Here is a 16454-nt window from a genome sequence, read left to right on the forward strand (position 1 = left end):
ATCCAGTATCAGTACAGCTAGTTTATATCCAGTATCAGTACAGCTAGTTTATATCCAGTATCAGTACAGCTAGTTTATATCCAGTATCAGTACAGCTAGTTTATATCCAGAATCAGTACAGCTAGTTTTGGTACTTGGTGTGAGGAGAAGTTTACCTATAAAGACTGTAAGTAATGCTACCGGGACTTCTAGTCATGAGAAAGCTTTGCAGCACTATCCTAGAAATAAGAGCTGAGCCCATGGCTTAGCAGCACGTCTCTCCGAGCGCGATGCCATCTGGTCACGTTCTTTTGGCCTCCAGCTCCCAACTGTCTATTGTAAAATGAAAGACAGAGCCGGTGTCACCTGTTGTAGAGAACTTTTAGGCAGCAGAACAAGGGACGAGTGACTCTTTCATGTCTGTTTAGCTTGACTCTAGCTAGAACTACTCAAATCTATTTTCAAGAGACATCAAACACTTACTGAGAACATAGGTCCCCTAACTTCTGAGATTAAAGCTCTCCCACTGGCCCATAGATATATTCCTCATATCAAACCTTCAAATTCCATTCCACCACAACACAGCCTGATCCCCACCAGTCCTGACATATTTGATTAGATATTATTCTGAAAACGCCTCATAGACATAAGGAGAGGATTGGGAGTAGTTTATGTCAGTTCTTCTAAAGTACAATCAGTCTAGAAAGTTTGGCCTGTCTAAGCCTTGTCTGCATACATGTGTTGGTCAGTACGTAAACTGCATGTGTACAATGTAAAGGGACTCCAGTTACTTCAAGTTATATAAGTTTCCAATATACTTTATAAATTAATTTAAAGGGATACTCCAGCCAAAACCTAAAAAAATAACTAGTGTCAGAAAGTTTTATAGATTTGTAATTTACTTCTATGTAAAAATCTTAATCTTGTAAAAATTTTTACTTAATTTTGTAAAAGTCTTGTAAAAGTCTTCCAGTACTTATCAGCTGCTGTATATCCTGCAGGAAGAGGTGTATTCTCTCCAGTTTGACACAGTGCTGCCACCTTTGTCCATGTCAGGAATTATCCAGAGCAGTAGCAAATCCCTATATTAAAGGGATTAAACAGCATTAGAAAAACATAGCCACGGGTGAATGAACACTTAACTGTGTCTTCACAAAATTTTCCTTTTTTTTTTTTTTTTAAATGATGCAACGTACAACAAGGCTCACAGCTGATTTACCATAGTCCTCAGACACCTAGATATGATGCACTTCTGTGGACGTTTCGGAGGATAGCTTCTTCTTCCTTATGCGCACTGGATAACCCCTTTAAATCTCTCCTTCTCTGGACAGTTCCTGAAACTGACAGAGGTGGCAGCAGAGAGCACTGTGTCAGATTGGAAAGAATACACCACTTCCTGCAGGACATACAGCAGCTGAAAGACTTGGGATGTTTAGAAAGAAGTAATTTACAAATCTGTACATTTACATATCTGTATATGGCCTGACGATAGAATGGAGCCTATGGGACACAGCGTCGGCAAAAGGTCCGTTAAGTCCATGTTCTTTGTTATGTTCCCCCCACCCCCTTCCCAATATCAATTGTCACCACCACTACCCACAATTTACTGGTACCATTCACTTGGTTACCCATCAGCAGGTCCCCTTGGCTTTTGCATTCTGGAAGACTCAAGGATCAGTTGAACTTTATTCTCTAGCCTTGTGCCAATATGATTGGCTGTTGTTATAGCGGCTCTATTTCTGGTTTTGGAGATATATATATATATATATATATATATATATATATATATATATAGGGTCTGCTCTGTCCCTTGGTTCTGACCAGATTCTAATATTTTTTCCAATAACCTCACTGACTGTCTCCATGACTATGTCACTGCTATTGTTTTATATTTTACCAGCCTACTAGGAGAGAAGTGTTAAGAAATGATTTGCCACCTGATTTCCCTACTCTCACACCTCTTTACGTATACTTTCTCCTATATATACTTTTTCTCTTTAACTTAGCTTTGTAGGAATTTTACGTTTTCCTCAAGCCTTTGGGATATATACTCGAACCTTGTTGTTATTACACTTATGTATTTTAATAATATACACTGTTTATTCTTTATATATGGACAATAACTTACCGGTGGATCATTGCAGTCACTGTCTTCCATTTGTAAACAATAGGGATAACTGTTTGAAGATTTGTTTATCACATGTAGACGGACACATTGTTATAATTACAGGAGCAAGCAAAGACAGTGCTTCATGGTTTAGAAATATCAAATAGAGGAAAACAAACAGAGGTAAAGGTGGACTCCCTCCCCTGGTGGAGTTGTGCAGATCGGGGGCCACAACTCTCACTACAGTGTGTGCAGAAGTATGGGACCTCAGCCCTCCTGTGAACCCACAACAGGGAGAAACAGCAACCACACTTCCAATCCACTTGATCCAAACACAGGTGAGTAGGTGCAGGTCATCCACCACAAGGTCCAGATAATATGAATGTAAAATGTAATTATTAAAACAATAAAATACATAAAGGATAAAATCACAACGGGTTTCAAGGCCAGACCGGCCTCTTCCTCAGGTGCAGGAATACTAACAGAAGTAAAGGTGAACTCCTGCACTGGGTGGAGTTGTGCAGTTTCGGGGCACAGCTCTCACTACAGCGTGTGCAGGACTATGGGACCTCAGCCCTCCTTTGAACCCACGACGGTTAAAAAACAACAACCACACCTCCAATCCACTTGATCCAAACACAGGTGAGTAGGTGCAGGTCATCCACCACAAGGTCCAGATAATATAGGATATAAAATTTGATAAAATCACAATGCGTTTCCAGGCCAGACGAGCCTCTTCCTCAGGTGCATGATGCACCTGAGGAAGAGGCCAGTCTGGCCTGGAAACACATGCTTTTACTCTTTTTTTGTATTTTATTATTTTGTAATTAAATTCTATATTCCATATTATCTGGACCTTGTGGTGGATTACCTGCGCCTACTCACCTGTGTTTGGATCAAGTGAATTAGAGGTGTGGTTACATTTTTAAAATAAAATTGTTTTTTTTGCATACCGTACCCCCCCCAATTATATAAGGTAATAGTAATTTATATAAACTTTAAACTAAACATAAAACTTTGCTCACCTAGATTCTTCATACATGCAATAAAACATTACGCATAAACACAATTTATACCATTCTTATGTGTCTCCTTGGATTGACCCTTTACAATCCAGCCTTATTTTTATTTGTGTGAGTGTTTTGTTACGGCTAATGAATTACTTTTCCTATCCGCTAAGATAAATAGAACATAAGAGAGAGGCAGCGACACGCGGGGGGACCTTTGGCAATGTAGCACAGCCTGCCGCCTCATTACAGAACTAGCAGTCTGCAGGAGGCCTGACATTAAAAGGTACATCACGTCCCCAAACGGCCTCCTCTAACCGAGATGATTGTAGCTTCCTTCTAAAAGTGATGGTTAGAGAGAGGCAAAAGCAAAACTGAATGTGGGCTGAATATTTCATGTAAATGCAAGCAGCCACTTACGGGTTGTTCTTCACTGATTGATGCCGGAGAACCACTAACATCTCAGCGCTGAAGAGCTTTCACCGCACTCTTCTCCTCCTAGTCAATGATTGTATGAAGAGATGTGGCTATTAGAAGAATATAGCTGTGTTTAGCTGGAGAGCTCTTGATTACTACTGATGTTAAACTAAGCTATGAGAGCACGGGCACAATGGGATTTTTTTTTTTTTTTTAGCCGAGTTAAGACTGGAGGTTGAAATTCAACCATGAAAAGAATGATTGCTGTTTACCATATGCAGATGGAGATGGGTCAGATGACTTATTGTATCATCAACGTCTGGCTCGTTGAGCTTAAATTACCCCCCAAAAAAGGCTCTCTTACAATAAAAGAGCTACGATTACCCTTTTATAATTCCTGTACCTATTTCCTAGCCTATGGACCTTGTTAATCTACCAAGGGGTCATAATAACATGGGATGGGCATGAGTACAAAAAAAATAAAAGACCAACTACTTAATGTTTTGCTTAAACTATAATACTGCATTGTGACTAGAGATGAGCGAACCTGGAGCATGCTCGAGTCGATCCGAACCCAAACTTTCGGCATTTGATTAGCGGTGGCTGCTGAAGTTGGATAAAGCCCTAAGGCTATGTGGAAAACATGGATATAGTCATTGGCTGTATCCATGTTTTCCAGACAACCTTAGAGCTTTATCCAAGTTCAGCAGCCCCAGCTAATCAAATGCCGAACTTTCGGGTTTGGATGGACTCGAACCCGAACCCGGTTCGCTCATCTCTAGTTGTGACCCATCAGAGGCAGCACAGGTGTGGTAGTGGGGGTCAGCCAGTTGCAATTTGAGGTGTGTCAATAGCTGGAGTGATTCTTTTTGGCCCTTGGTGCTAGCCTGGATGGGCACTGGTTATATGGTGTTTAGTCCCCTGGTTAGATTCATGGTTGATGGCAGATGGGGCACCCTTAGTGGTATGTTTGTTAACAGAAACCAAAACATGGGGACTCAATGAATTACTTCATAACAGGTAGCTTGAAGGGGTTGGCCACTTTATAGTAAAATATTTCAGTGTACTGTAGTAGTAACTGTACTCACAGCCCTTACTGACAGCAGCCTCCTGTGTAGACCATAGTGCTAAAATCAGACTCCCCTCCTCCAGGCTGTGCTGCCCTGCTCTGTGGTGAGTCTGTCCATAAGATGGCTGACCATGCCCCGCCCCCAGTGCCCTTCATAAGCATATACAGGCTCAGTGTTGTACACTGGGGGGCGGGGTATGGTCACATGCTCCTCCATGTCAGCCATCTTATAGACAGACTCAACACAGAGCAGGGCAGCACAGGAGGAGTTAGTCAATGCAGCAGGAACTCTAGACTTTTGTTCTGTCTCTCATAGACTTGAACTAGAATTAACCAACTAACTTTTGGACAGGAAAAACGACTATCCTATGTAGGGTTGTATGACAGGAAGGACAGAGAGTAGGCGGGTGTAAAGTGTTGGCGCTGTGATTGGTTAAACATAACTAAACCTTTGTAAGACTGCAGCTGTGCACAGGGGAGAGTGAGACACCTAGTGGCTGGAGTGAAAACAGCTGCCAGCACTTGGTGCGACACCTGAGAAAGTTACATTCTGACAGGTGGTAAGAACTTAGTTAACCCCAGGACTGGGACACTACAATTGGGCATCTAGTAACTCAATCCTTTGGTTCCCTCTATAGATCAGTTGCCACTATAGGTGTTGAACAGCTTTCTCTCCCCATTGAGCGCACATGCACACTTGGCCAAGCTGTGTATTGTTGTGTGTCCAACAGAAGTGTTAAAGGGAATCTGTTAGCATCCGGGCTGGTCCTAAGGTGCTGGCAGTGTAGTGTTACCTTTGTTTTTGCTACCATCAGTGCTGTAGATGTGTCACAATCTTGCCCAACACAAGTGTCAAAGAGGAGAAGTGACAAGGCATTAGTGCCGCACTTCGGCACGCCTCACCACTACTTCCTCCTCCCTGTTTTCCTGCCAATTTTTTTTCTTGCCGACCCACTGCTTCCTTCTGACTTTATCTTCTGGTGCAGATGCGCTGTTGCTGTCAAGGGCTCCACTGTCCAGAATGTTGCATGACCTGTAGTGCGGAGGAGGGGTGCAGGTGCGCTGAGGGCCTGAAGCCAAGGCCCTCAGTTTATACGCTCAGCACGCCTGCACCGTTCCTCTGCACTACGGCGCATGCCCAATTTCACACATAGGAGTGCACGGACCCGATTGATCCAAGACGCGGGCGCGAACTGTGAAGTAAGCACATGGCCCTTGGCAGCAACGGCACATGTGCGCCAGAAGATGGCGTCAGAAGGAAACAGGGGGGCGGCCAGAAATAAATATGCATGAAAACAGGGAGGAGGAAGAAGTGGTGAGGGGTGCCGGAGTGCAAGATAGTGACACATGTACAGCACGGATGGCGAAAACAAAGGTAACAGACACAACAGGGGACACTCACCAACACTACGCTGCCAGCACCTTCGGCCCAGCCCAGGTGCTGAGAGATTTCCTTTAAGAGAACTCGCAGAACTGTTTGGGTTCATTAACATTCTCCAAACTCGGAACATGATGACTGAAAAAGTTGGATGCTGCCCTAGGGCTGCCAGGGTGTTCGAGTTTGAAGAATGTCGCCGAACTCAAACAGGTCGGCAAGTTCACTTAAAGGGGTACTCCAGCGTGAGGGCACTTTTGCACTGGGACCGGGGACGAGGTGGCCGAGGGAAAAGACGTCCACTCACCTCTCTGGTTCCAGCCGCGGCTCCCGCATCGCGACGCTCAGGTGCCAGGTTCCTGGCCGCTTCCGGGTGTCTGTCGCGCGCCCGAGACATGACGTCTCAGGTCCGCTCAGCCACTCAGTGAAGGAGGCGGGATCTGACTGGCTGAGCAGACCTGAGACGTCACGTCTCGGGCCCGCGTCAGACACCCGGAAGCGGCCGGGCACCGGAGCGCCGCGATGCGGGACCCCCCGCTGGAACTGGGGAGGTGAGTGGACATCTTTTTCCTCGGCCACCTTGTCCCCGGTCCCAACGCAAAAGTGCCCCCACGCTGGAGTACCCCTTTAAAACCAACAGCCATTGAAGGTGCATGGGCACCCTAACTATGTAGTGTGTTGTATAATGTAGGATCATATTATTCTCATAACGCTCATCGGTCATCCTATACAACATATCCTCATGAATAAGAACCACTGTATTCGTAAAGAATCAGAAGGATTAGAAGAATAGTTTTCATTCCCCGTAGTGTTCTCCTATGGGCACATACATAACCAAATGTTTTATCACATGATTGCTTTTTATCAAATACCTATAATTTTCATAACTTCTTGAAATGTACATACAATTATATGACTATTACATACTTGCTACAATCACAAGTGGTTTCCAAGGAAACTCCCGCTGCTTGCCATTAGTGCGATACTCTCATCCACCCGATTACATGGTAGCAACAATACTACAACCTCCATAATTGATATTATTTAACTACCTGGCTCTTATGGCTCATAGGACGGGAAAACACAGAGGTCAGCATAGATGATATGTAAGAAGTGAACTTCTCCTGGGGGGTTAGTGGGGTTCACACCGCAGATTATTGTTTTATAGGGCAGGGTTAACAGTCCAGAGCTAACCTGACATTCAGGTGATAATGTGCACATACACATTATTGTAACAGTGTGGCAGTGCTGGTCCTCACAGCACTACGGGGACTCCTAGTCTATCTAGTTTATTTTGGAGCATTTGTGGCACATTGACGATACTTCACTTTTCAGCTTTTTTTCTGATTTTATTTAAAAATCTGATTTTGTACCAAAATTTCAGCCCTCCCCCCCTTAAGAAAATTCTGCATACACCCCAGTGTGAGAGCCATTGGTTTGTCTCATGATAAAACCATGCATATAACAAAACATGAAGGGGGGGGGGGGGGGGGCAACAATTTTTTGGATGTTTTTAACTCTTTTGGTAATAATAGCAGGATGATCTGCACAGATGACATCGTCAACAGATATTAAGTTATAACTGCAACTACTCCCTTGGTTTTATACACGTTAGAAAATGATCTATCCAGCACTTTAGGATCAGTACAATAGGCTCTTAAAGGGGAATTTTTTCATTCATTTTACCTAGTTTTAGAAAATTATATAGATTTGTAATTTATTTCTATTTAAAACTCTCAAATCTTCTAGTACTTATCAGCTGCTGTATGTCCTGCAGGAAGTGGTGTATTCTTTCCAATCTGACACAGTGCTCTCTGCTGCCACCTCTGTCCATAGCAGGAACTGTCCAGAGCAGTAGCAAATACACATAGAAAACCTTTCTTCCTTTGGACAGTTCCTGACATGGGCAGAGGTGGCAGCAGAGAGCACTGTGTCTGACTGGAAAGTATACACTATGTCCTGCAGGACATACAGCAGCTGATAAGTACTGAAAGACTTGAGAGTTTTAAATAGAAGTAGATTACAAATCTATTATATTTCTGAAACCAGTTGATTTAAAAGAAAAATGTATATCTAGTATCAGAACAGGGAGCGGATAACAGGATAGGAGAGAGGCATCTGTGCCGCAATCCACACTATGACCTGTTGTATTTTTTCATGGCACGGATAGTAAGAATGCACACTTAGGATATAATGGGCCCGAAAATTTCTGTGGTCACGGATCGTCGACCTCGGACAATTTTACAGGACGTGTGAATAACGCCTAACGCTGCCTAGAAAACATGTACACAGCCATAGGCCATAGACTGTATGCATGTTTTCCAACACTCCACTTTCTTCAACCACCAGTATTTCAATGCCAAAGGAACGGATTCGAGCATGCTTGACGTGAGCTCAATTGCTAGCAAACAAGGGGTAAAGAATTCCCAAAGTCATAAAAAAATAGGGGGGAGTCAAAAATCAAGCATCGAACCATTTGCCCCAGGTGACAAAACACCAATGGGGGCCCAACTTTACCATGGAGCCACCTCTTTGCTGTGTGTGCCACTGTCCATAGCACTCTATTTGTTTCCCTAAAGAAGAGATGGAGAACCTTCGGCCCTCCTGCTGTTGCAAAACTACAATTTCCATTATGCCTGTGTGGTGTCCCACCACTGGTGTTTTCTCTTATGCACCTATCTTAAAGTTCTCAGGTTAAACAAGTGGTGGATGAGGTATTTTAAGTTTCCCCACTAGGTGTCAGTATTTATATATGTATTACCACTATTGCACAGCTGAAAGAAGGTAATGGGTTAGGTTTCTGTGTCATGTGTTGTGGTGCTGACCACTAGGAGTACTCTCTTTCTCTATCCTATCCTATTCTGCCTCTCTCTTACCCACACTCAGCCCCACCACTCACAGTATGGTACACAAAGGCCTTAGTAGGAGGAAGGGGAGTCAGTCTACTCAGATTTCTCAGTGAGAGAGGACACAAAAACAAGACAGTCCCTACTGTAGTTAAGTCAGGGCCTGGTTTTTGCCAGGACCCCTGACAGGAACCAAGTGCAGATGCCGCTAAAGACACAGATTTCTTCTAAAGTAACTACTACTTACACTATGCAGTGCTAAGCAACAAGTAGGGGATAGCAGCCAAAAAGGAATACCCTAGCCCATGCCAGGAACGTGTCAAAAAAGTGCAGGGCAGACTCCTGAAGCAATAGGAGCTGATCCCAATAAGATAAAGCTACCATTATATAAAGGTTTATGTATCCTACTGCGCAGTGCAAGTAACTGGGAAACCTCGGACACCTAGCTACACCCAGATAACTGACGATTTGAGCTTGTGCTACCCATCTGGGACACGTTTGATGATGCCAGGGGGCAGAAGGCGGTCAGATTTAGTTTAAACGTGAGTACGAGTATTACTTCACTACAGATCTCTACTAACGTTTCGTCAGAGTACAAGGGCTACATAGGGCTCCTCTCGCAAACTCCTCTCCTTCTCTCTCTACCATCTACAAAGAACTACTACATTTACTCTTTCCAAGCACCTATCTCAAGCACTAAGTCAGCACTCAAGTCTCAAGATTATTTCTGTCTGCAACACGTGTACTGTTATATTCTCCAAGCTCTTCGTAAAGTTGTTATATTTTTATATCCCAAACGCTCAGGACTGTCTATCTCGGCTTGAACCTGCACCTACTCACACCACCGCACACCTTGGGTTATTTTTCCCCCTTTTGTGGGTGGTGGTACCGACATCCCGGGTGGGTCAGTTGCCGCCCCAGGTTGCCGAGACAAGAGCCCAAGGGACCCGCAGCAAACCCAGAAGGTTGCCGACCGTTTTGAGGAACATACTTCCTGCCATACACAAACAGGTATTAACACCACACCAGTGTGCTGGACTAGTACTGTCGTCACAACAAATAACATCCCTGGCCAAGTAGTAGTTAATAACATCTAGCCGTAGACCGCCACACCAGCCAAAGGCTGTCCAAGCATGATGGGAATTGTAGTTTTGCAACAGCTGGAGGGCTGAAAGTTTCCCATCCCTGCCCTAAAGACTCATGCGGCTAAAAAAAATATAGTACTGTCATAAAAAATACAAAATCTAAATATTAATTGTGGGATGAATTGGTGAAGAGCCTATGATTGGGTCATTAAGGGAGTGGTTTATGTCCTGTAGATCACGGACTGTCTCTCCCTAAGTTTATGTACAAGGACACACTAAATCGTCATGTATCAGACATAATGTTTTCATGCTACACTGAGAGAGATAGGAGACATTCACTGAGGTTTTTTATCTTCACCGTATAGATCAATTTTCAAATACTGTATTCACTGACTGAGTACAAAACCAATTTTATCTGCTGCATTGATGTGTGAACTTTATCAGAGGGGAGAACATTTCTTCTCTCTGCCGCCTGCTCCGCTACGGTGTGATCATTTAGGCGTGATCCTGTAAATATACATATTTAGAGCTCTTTAAACCATGCTTTGCAGGCGACCTTGAAGTGGCAGCAGTTGATTCTTCCAGGATATTTAACAGCAAAGTGTGTCTTGGTAATGATTGGTGGGTGGGAGATGCCAATCACAGCAGAAGAAATGATCGGGCCGATGCGCCATTTAATAGCTCAGATCTTTAATGGTGCAGCACCTAGCATTCCATTCCCGGTCTGTGACATAGAGGGGTTTAACCCTTGGAATGCCTTTAGGGTGGTAGCGGTGGGAAATAACAGAATGATACATTTCCTTTCCAGTCCGTGCGGAGAAAAATCCGAAAAAATAAAATGGTTAAATTTAAACAATATATTATTGTGATTTGTGAAACTTTTTAACTCTTGACTCAAATGTCCCAGGATGGAATGGTATAGTCATCAATAACTATAAAATAAAAATAAAAAATAATAATGAATAAATAAAAATAAGTCACCAAGGAGTGGTTGGAATGTTATAGTCATCAATAAAAATAACATAAATATATAAGTGGGTGACAGGAGCGGGGGAGATGGGAGCAGTGACAGGAGCGGGGAGAGACAGGAGAGATAACAGTAACAGGGGAAATGGGTGCAGGTGACAGGAGCAAGGGAGATGGGAGCGGTGAAAGGAGCAGGGGAGATGGGAGCGGTGACAGAAGCGGGGGAGATGGGAGCGGTGACAGGAGCAGGGAGAGATGGGAGCAGTGACAGGAGCAGGGAGAGACAGGAGAGATGACAGTAACAGGGGAAATGGGTGCAGGTGACGAGAGGTGACAGAAGCAGGGGAGATGGGAGCGGTGACAGGAGCAGGGAGAGATGGGAGCAGTGACAGGAGCAGGGAGAGACGGGAGCGGTGACAGGAGCGGGGAGAGACAGGAGAGATAACAGTAACAGGGGAAACGGGTGCAGGTGACAGGAGCAGGGAGAGACAGGAGCGGTGACAGGAGCAGGGGAGATGGGAGCGGTGACAGGAGCAGGGGAGATGGGAGCGGTGACAGGAGCAGGGAAAGATGGGAGCGGTGACAGGAGCAGGGGAGATGGGAGCGGTGACAGGAACAGGGAGAGATGGGAGCAGTGACAGGAGCAGGGAGAGACAGGAGATAATGATAATGATACTCAGCTAAGTGTTAGGGCTGCGGCGGCCCACACTCCCCAGCAGCTGTCTTCTGCCCAAGTGCAGGGGCCCAGCGTTGCTGTTGCTTCAGCCCCTGGGGGCACCTCACTACTCCACAGTCCTGCTCCCCGCTGTCCCGGCCGGTACACATGTCTCCGCCTCCTAGGGCACGTGTTGTCCAGCTGTCAAAGATTTAAAGGGACAGTGCATCCCTAAATGGTTGGTGCCACAATCACCTGCCCTATAAATAAAGCACCTGTCCTGACATTGCCTGTTGGATCCTCTGCATGCTTCCCATGTGTGGTCCCAGCTCTCCCGTGATTCCTGCCCATGGTTCCTGCTTCCAGCTATCTGTAGTTCCTGCCTGTTACTGCTGTCCCGGTTACATCCATGAGTCCTGCTGACTTCCACACTGCCTACCTACCTGTCTCCAGCTGCACCTCGCCCCCCACCGCTAGCAAGCCAAGCAAGGGGTAGCGACCTGGGGGTCTCCTGCTGCTGCAAGTCCATCCCTCCTTGCGGTGGGCACTGGTGAAGACCAGCGGCCCCTTAGACTCTGCTTCCTGGTGCGGCTTACGTCATCACTAATGGTGGTACAGCGGATTCACGACTCATCGATACACTAAGGTTGCGTGCCATACCATAAACAAGGTTGTTTTCTAAAGGGGTCATATCCGCCCACAACCTCTGTACCCTATAGCTACACCCTTGGTGTTAATATTCATGTGAGAGCGCACAAACAGGAATAAGGAATAGGCAAACGGATAACTACACGATTCATGAAGTTTGCCGGTACCCTGTAGGTTAGCTTCTTTGCTTTTATTGAATTACAAATAGAAACACTGTAATCCACATCACGTCCTCCATTGGAGGAGCTTGAAACCTACCTTAAACTTGAAGTCCTCTTCTGTCACTCTTAAATGCCAGCCATTCTTTTCATCTTACCGTATTCCAGGAGGAGGTTTCACTCAATATTAACAGCAATTTGTTTTGTTTTTAATGTATAATTCATCAATTACATGTCAACCATCGCAAACAGCAGCTCCACTGTCGTGTAATACAAAAAAAAAAAAAGCAAGAAATTTTACCTCTGGTGAATATAATATGGGATATTGCCTTACATAATAAATAGAATTACTTGGAAAAAAAGAGGCAACCAATATAGAATGCAAATTGAAAACTGATGCTCGGTGCAAAGGATGTATATCTCAATTTTATCAACTGCATATTAAATGTAATAAAAAAAAAAGACTGTATGAATACGAAAACATGCGGAATATGAATATAAACATGCAGAGACATGGATGTAGATATTTATGTATATGAATGTAAGCAACCTAGTCACATTAATATGTGCATAAAAGATCTACTCACAGGATGGAGAAACATTCTTCTTTATATCCAGAAGTTTACAACTCAAACAGACCCAATACTTAGCAAAGGTTTACACAGTCTTCTGGATCCTCAACATTGCTTTTTTCTTTGTGCTTCTTTAAGAAAAGATCTTGAACAGCACATCTTGATACCCCAGTCTGCTTTAGAATCATTGCCTGGGAGGACCTTACTGATAAATACAGGATAGAGGATTGTAGCAGAGTTTGGCTGTTCCTCACCCAGTATTAAGCCTCCTATACAGCTCTTTCTGTTTCATTTAACGGTTTAGTTTCAACCTACATGATGATATGATGATCATTATCACCTGTTTGGTATACAAGATGGAGGATTGTTGCAAAGTTTGGCTGTTCCTCACCCAGTATTAAGCCTTCTACACAGCTCTTTCTGTTTCAGTTAATGATTTAGTTCCGATCTACATATGAATATGATGATCATTATCACCTGTTTGGTATAATTGGTAATCATATACTTCATAAAATTCTAAATATTTCCCGCAGTAGCCAAGGATTGGATGAGCGGGCTGTCACCCACAGATAAGTCCATCTTAGTCACCTTATCGGGGGCCCAAAAAGGTCATAAGAGGACCTATGCTATGCTATATTATATTATGTTATACATTTGGTCGCTAGCTGTCTTACTTACTAAAAAACGGCAGTCAAGGCTTCATCACTAATGCAATTTGGTCTTTAGTAACAGCAAAAAAAGAGACCAAATGCAGGAAGTGATATCAGTTGGCCCAGTGAAGATGAATGCTGATTGGCCAGATGAGTAAAATAACAGATAAGAAAGGCTCCGCCCACTGTCTCACAGTGAAATGTAGAAACGTTAGTGACACAATGGGGCAAATCTGATGAGAATCTGATGAAATTAGATTGACAGAACCCATCCTATCACCTATCACAATCCTTATGCACTTCACCTGTAAAACAGACTGCCACTTTGATAAATAAGATTCTATCATTGTTCTAAACTCCCTTAGAACACAGAGGTGAAGAATCCCCCACCTAGATCTACCGATTTGTCTATATTAAACCTTTTTAAAGCAATGCCCTGGTTTATACTGAAGTATAAGAAAAGTAGTATATACCTGTAGGGCAGTATTTGCAAGGATATTGTAATTGTTCTAATGAACAACAATTTCAAGAAACTTGCCAAGACCCTAATGGTAGTTTCCGCAGGAGGGGCTGCCCCAAGAAATATCTGAGAGCTGCATATAGGAGGGCATGTGCTAATGAAAGAAATAGAGTCCTCAGTCGTCTTGTTTTACAAACCAAGGCAAACAAATACTCTGTATAGGTACATTTCATGTAAATGCCTTAACGGCAGTACAGAGGCAACATTGGCATATTTTAAGGGGAGATAGGGACCTGCCACTTGTGATAGGGGGTCTGTCCTGACATCTAATTAAGAAGGGGTCCTAATCTAAAAGACGTGCTGGACCTTCAGACCTCTGTGGTCCAGTCACACTAAAAAATGCAACAGCTCACTGCAATGGCAAGGTACAGGCTCACTACAGACATGAAAATAGTTAAAAGCAGCCCCTCCAACTGCTAAAAAAAATTCCCACAAAAATAATGAGGCTCTTGGTTACCATTTGCAAACGGTGTAAACTACCCCACCACGTTACGGTGGCCTCATACCGGGGCAGTCCTACACTGTACTATGGCTTCTCCATGGCATGAAATACGCCTATGCTCTGGGCATGCAAGATCCATCTGTGGTCCAGTCCATCGCTTAGTTAGTAATACAAAGGGTTAATTCTCTTGAGGACATTGTAACCTGTGCAGATACGAGCCAAAAACAAAAACTTTCAACCCAGAACCTGTGAGACACATGAATTTATCAATGTCATTTTTGTGCCTAAATGTACATGTTGAAAGCTCTACGTGGGTAAGACCGTAACAGGAATGGCGTTACAGGATTTCCAAGCATATGAATATGATTCCTACAGAATTAGATACCACCCCCATATCACGAAACATCAGATACATACATGGAGGATGCCTGGAGAACCTGTCCTTCTGGGGACCCTGCCAAATTAAAGTAGGTCCAAGGAAAGGTAATGTTCACAAGATAATTCTGAGAGAAGAAGCCAATTGGATATATAGGCTATATAGCCTGAGCCCCCAGGGAAATGTGGGCCCTCTCTTTTGCCACCTTACTATAGACTTTTCCAGTCTTGTTTATTTGACCAGTTTTTGGGCCTACTTGTATAATCAGCCGTAATTATGAATTTCAAGATTTACCCACTATTTGATACTGTACATTATTAAGCATGTGCCAACGCACTCTGGTTACGTAAATTTTGGTATTACTGATTGTAGTCCATGGCTAAGCCCCATTAAATGCATTAGGGTTATTCATAAGGATGTATGGTCCATTCTGCACCATGTTACGACATTTGGAACCTCTTTAATGGGTGTTATGGCGTACAAGTCCCCCGATTTGCTTGGTTTTGTACCATAACTTACTGACAACAGTTGTTGGCCAAGCCTATATAGTAGGGACAATGGGGGAGATTTATCAAACATGGTGTAAAGTGTAACTGGCTCAGTTGCCCCTAGCAACCAATCAGATTCCACCTTTCATTTTCCAAAGAGTTTATGAGGAATGAAAGGTGGAATCTGATTGGTTGCTAGGGGCAACTGACCCAGTTTCACGTTACACCATGTTTGATAAATCTTCCCCAATCTCTATATAGTAGGGGCATATGGTGGTTGCTAATGTCCATCATGCACCATGTCATCACACATGGAGCTTTTGTACAATTGTGGCCGAATTCCCTCATATGTGCACTGGCTGTATGCGTCATTGTGCATTGATCATGGAATTAGTCCACAGGACAAGTTATTGCAACTAATTCCTCAGTCATGCACACGGACAACATGATAGTGATGGGGTAAACGACTGGATGCTAGTTGCACTTTTCATATGGATACATATAAATATGTACAGACACATCTTGTTTCTGATTCAGCCCCATAAATATACATAAGACAACATCCAAGAATAAGATGGGACAGACATGCTCCAACTGTCACATAATGGAGAACAAATGCCTACATATAGAGAGAGATTTGAGTGAAGCAGTCAAAAATTCGTTTCGTGAGGCTCCCAAATATTGGCACAAAATTACGAATATTCGCAAATCGCAAACGAATCTCATTAAAACAGCCAAACTATAGTAGCGACAGTAGTGGGACTGGTACAGAGTAATGATTTCTACAACAAATGCTGCTGTAACCATGTCAAAAATTGGAAAATACAATTTAAAAAAAATGTCAATCAGCCAATTGTTAATATGGACAGTAGTGGACATTGGTGGATCAGCAGCGTAAGATCAATTTTCTCCCAGGAAAGCAGTGGACATTGTTAAATGAGCGGCGTAAAATGACACTTTCTCCCAGGACAGCAGTGGACATTGGTGGACCAGTGACATCAAATCAGAGACTCTGGGGGGAGTGCTAGGCTCACCAGAAGCCGTCTTACCAATGGCCCTGGCAAGCGGAATTGGGTCTGAGACAACAGAGGAGA

Source organism: Dendropsophus ebraccatus, chromosome 13, assembly GCF_027789765.1.
Source record: "Dendropsophus ebraccatus isolate aDenEbr1 chromosome 13, aDenEbr1.pat, whole genome shotgun sequence".
Lineage (NCBI taxonomy): Eukaryota > Metazoa > Chordata > Amphibia > Anura > Hylidae > Dendropsophus > Dendropsophus ebraccatus.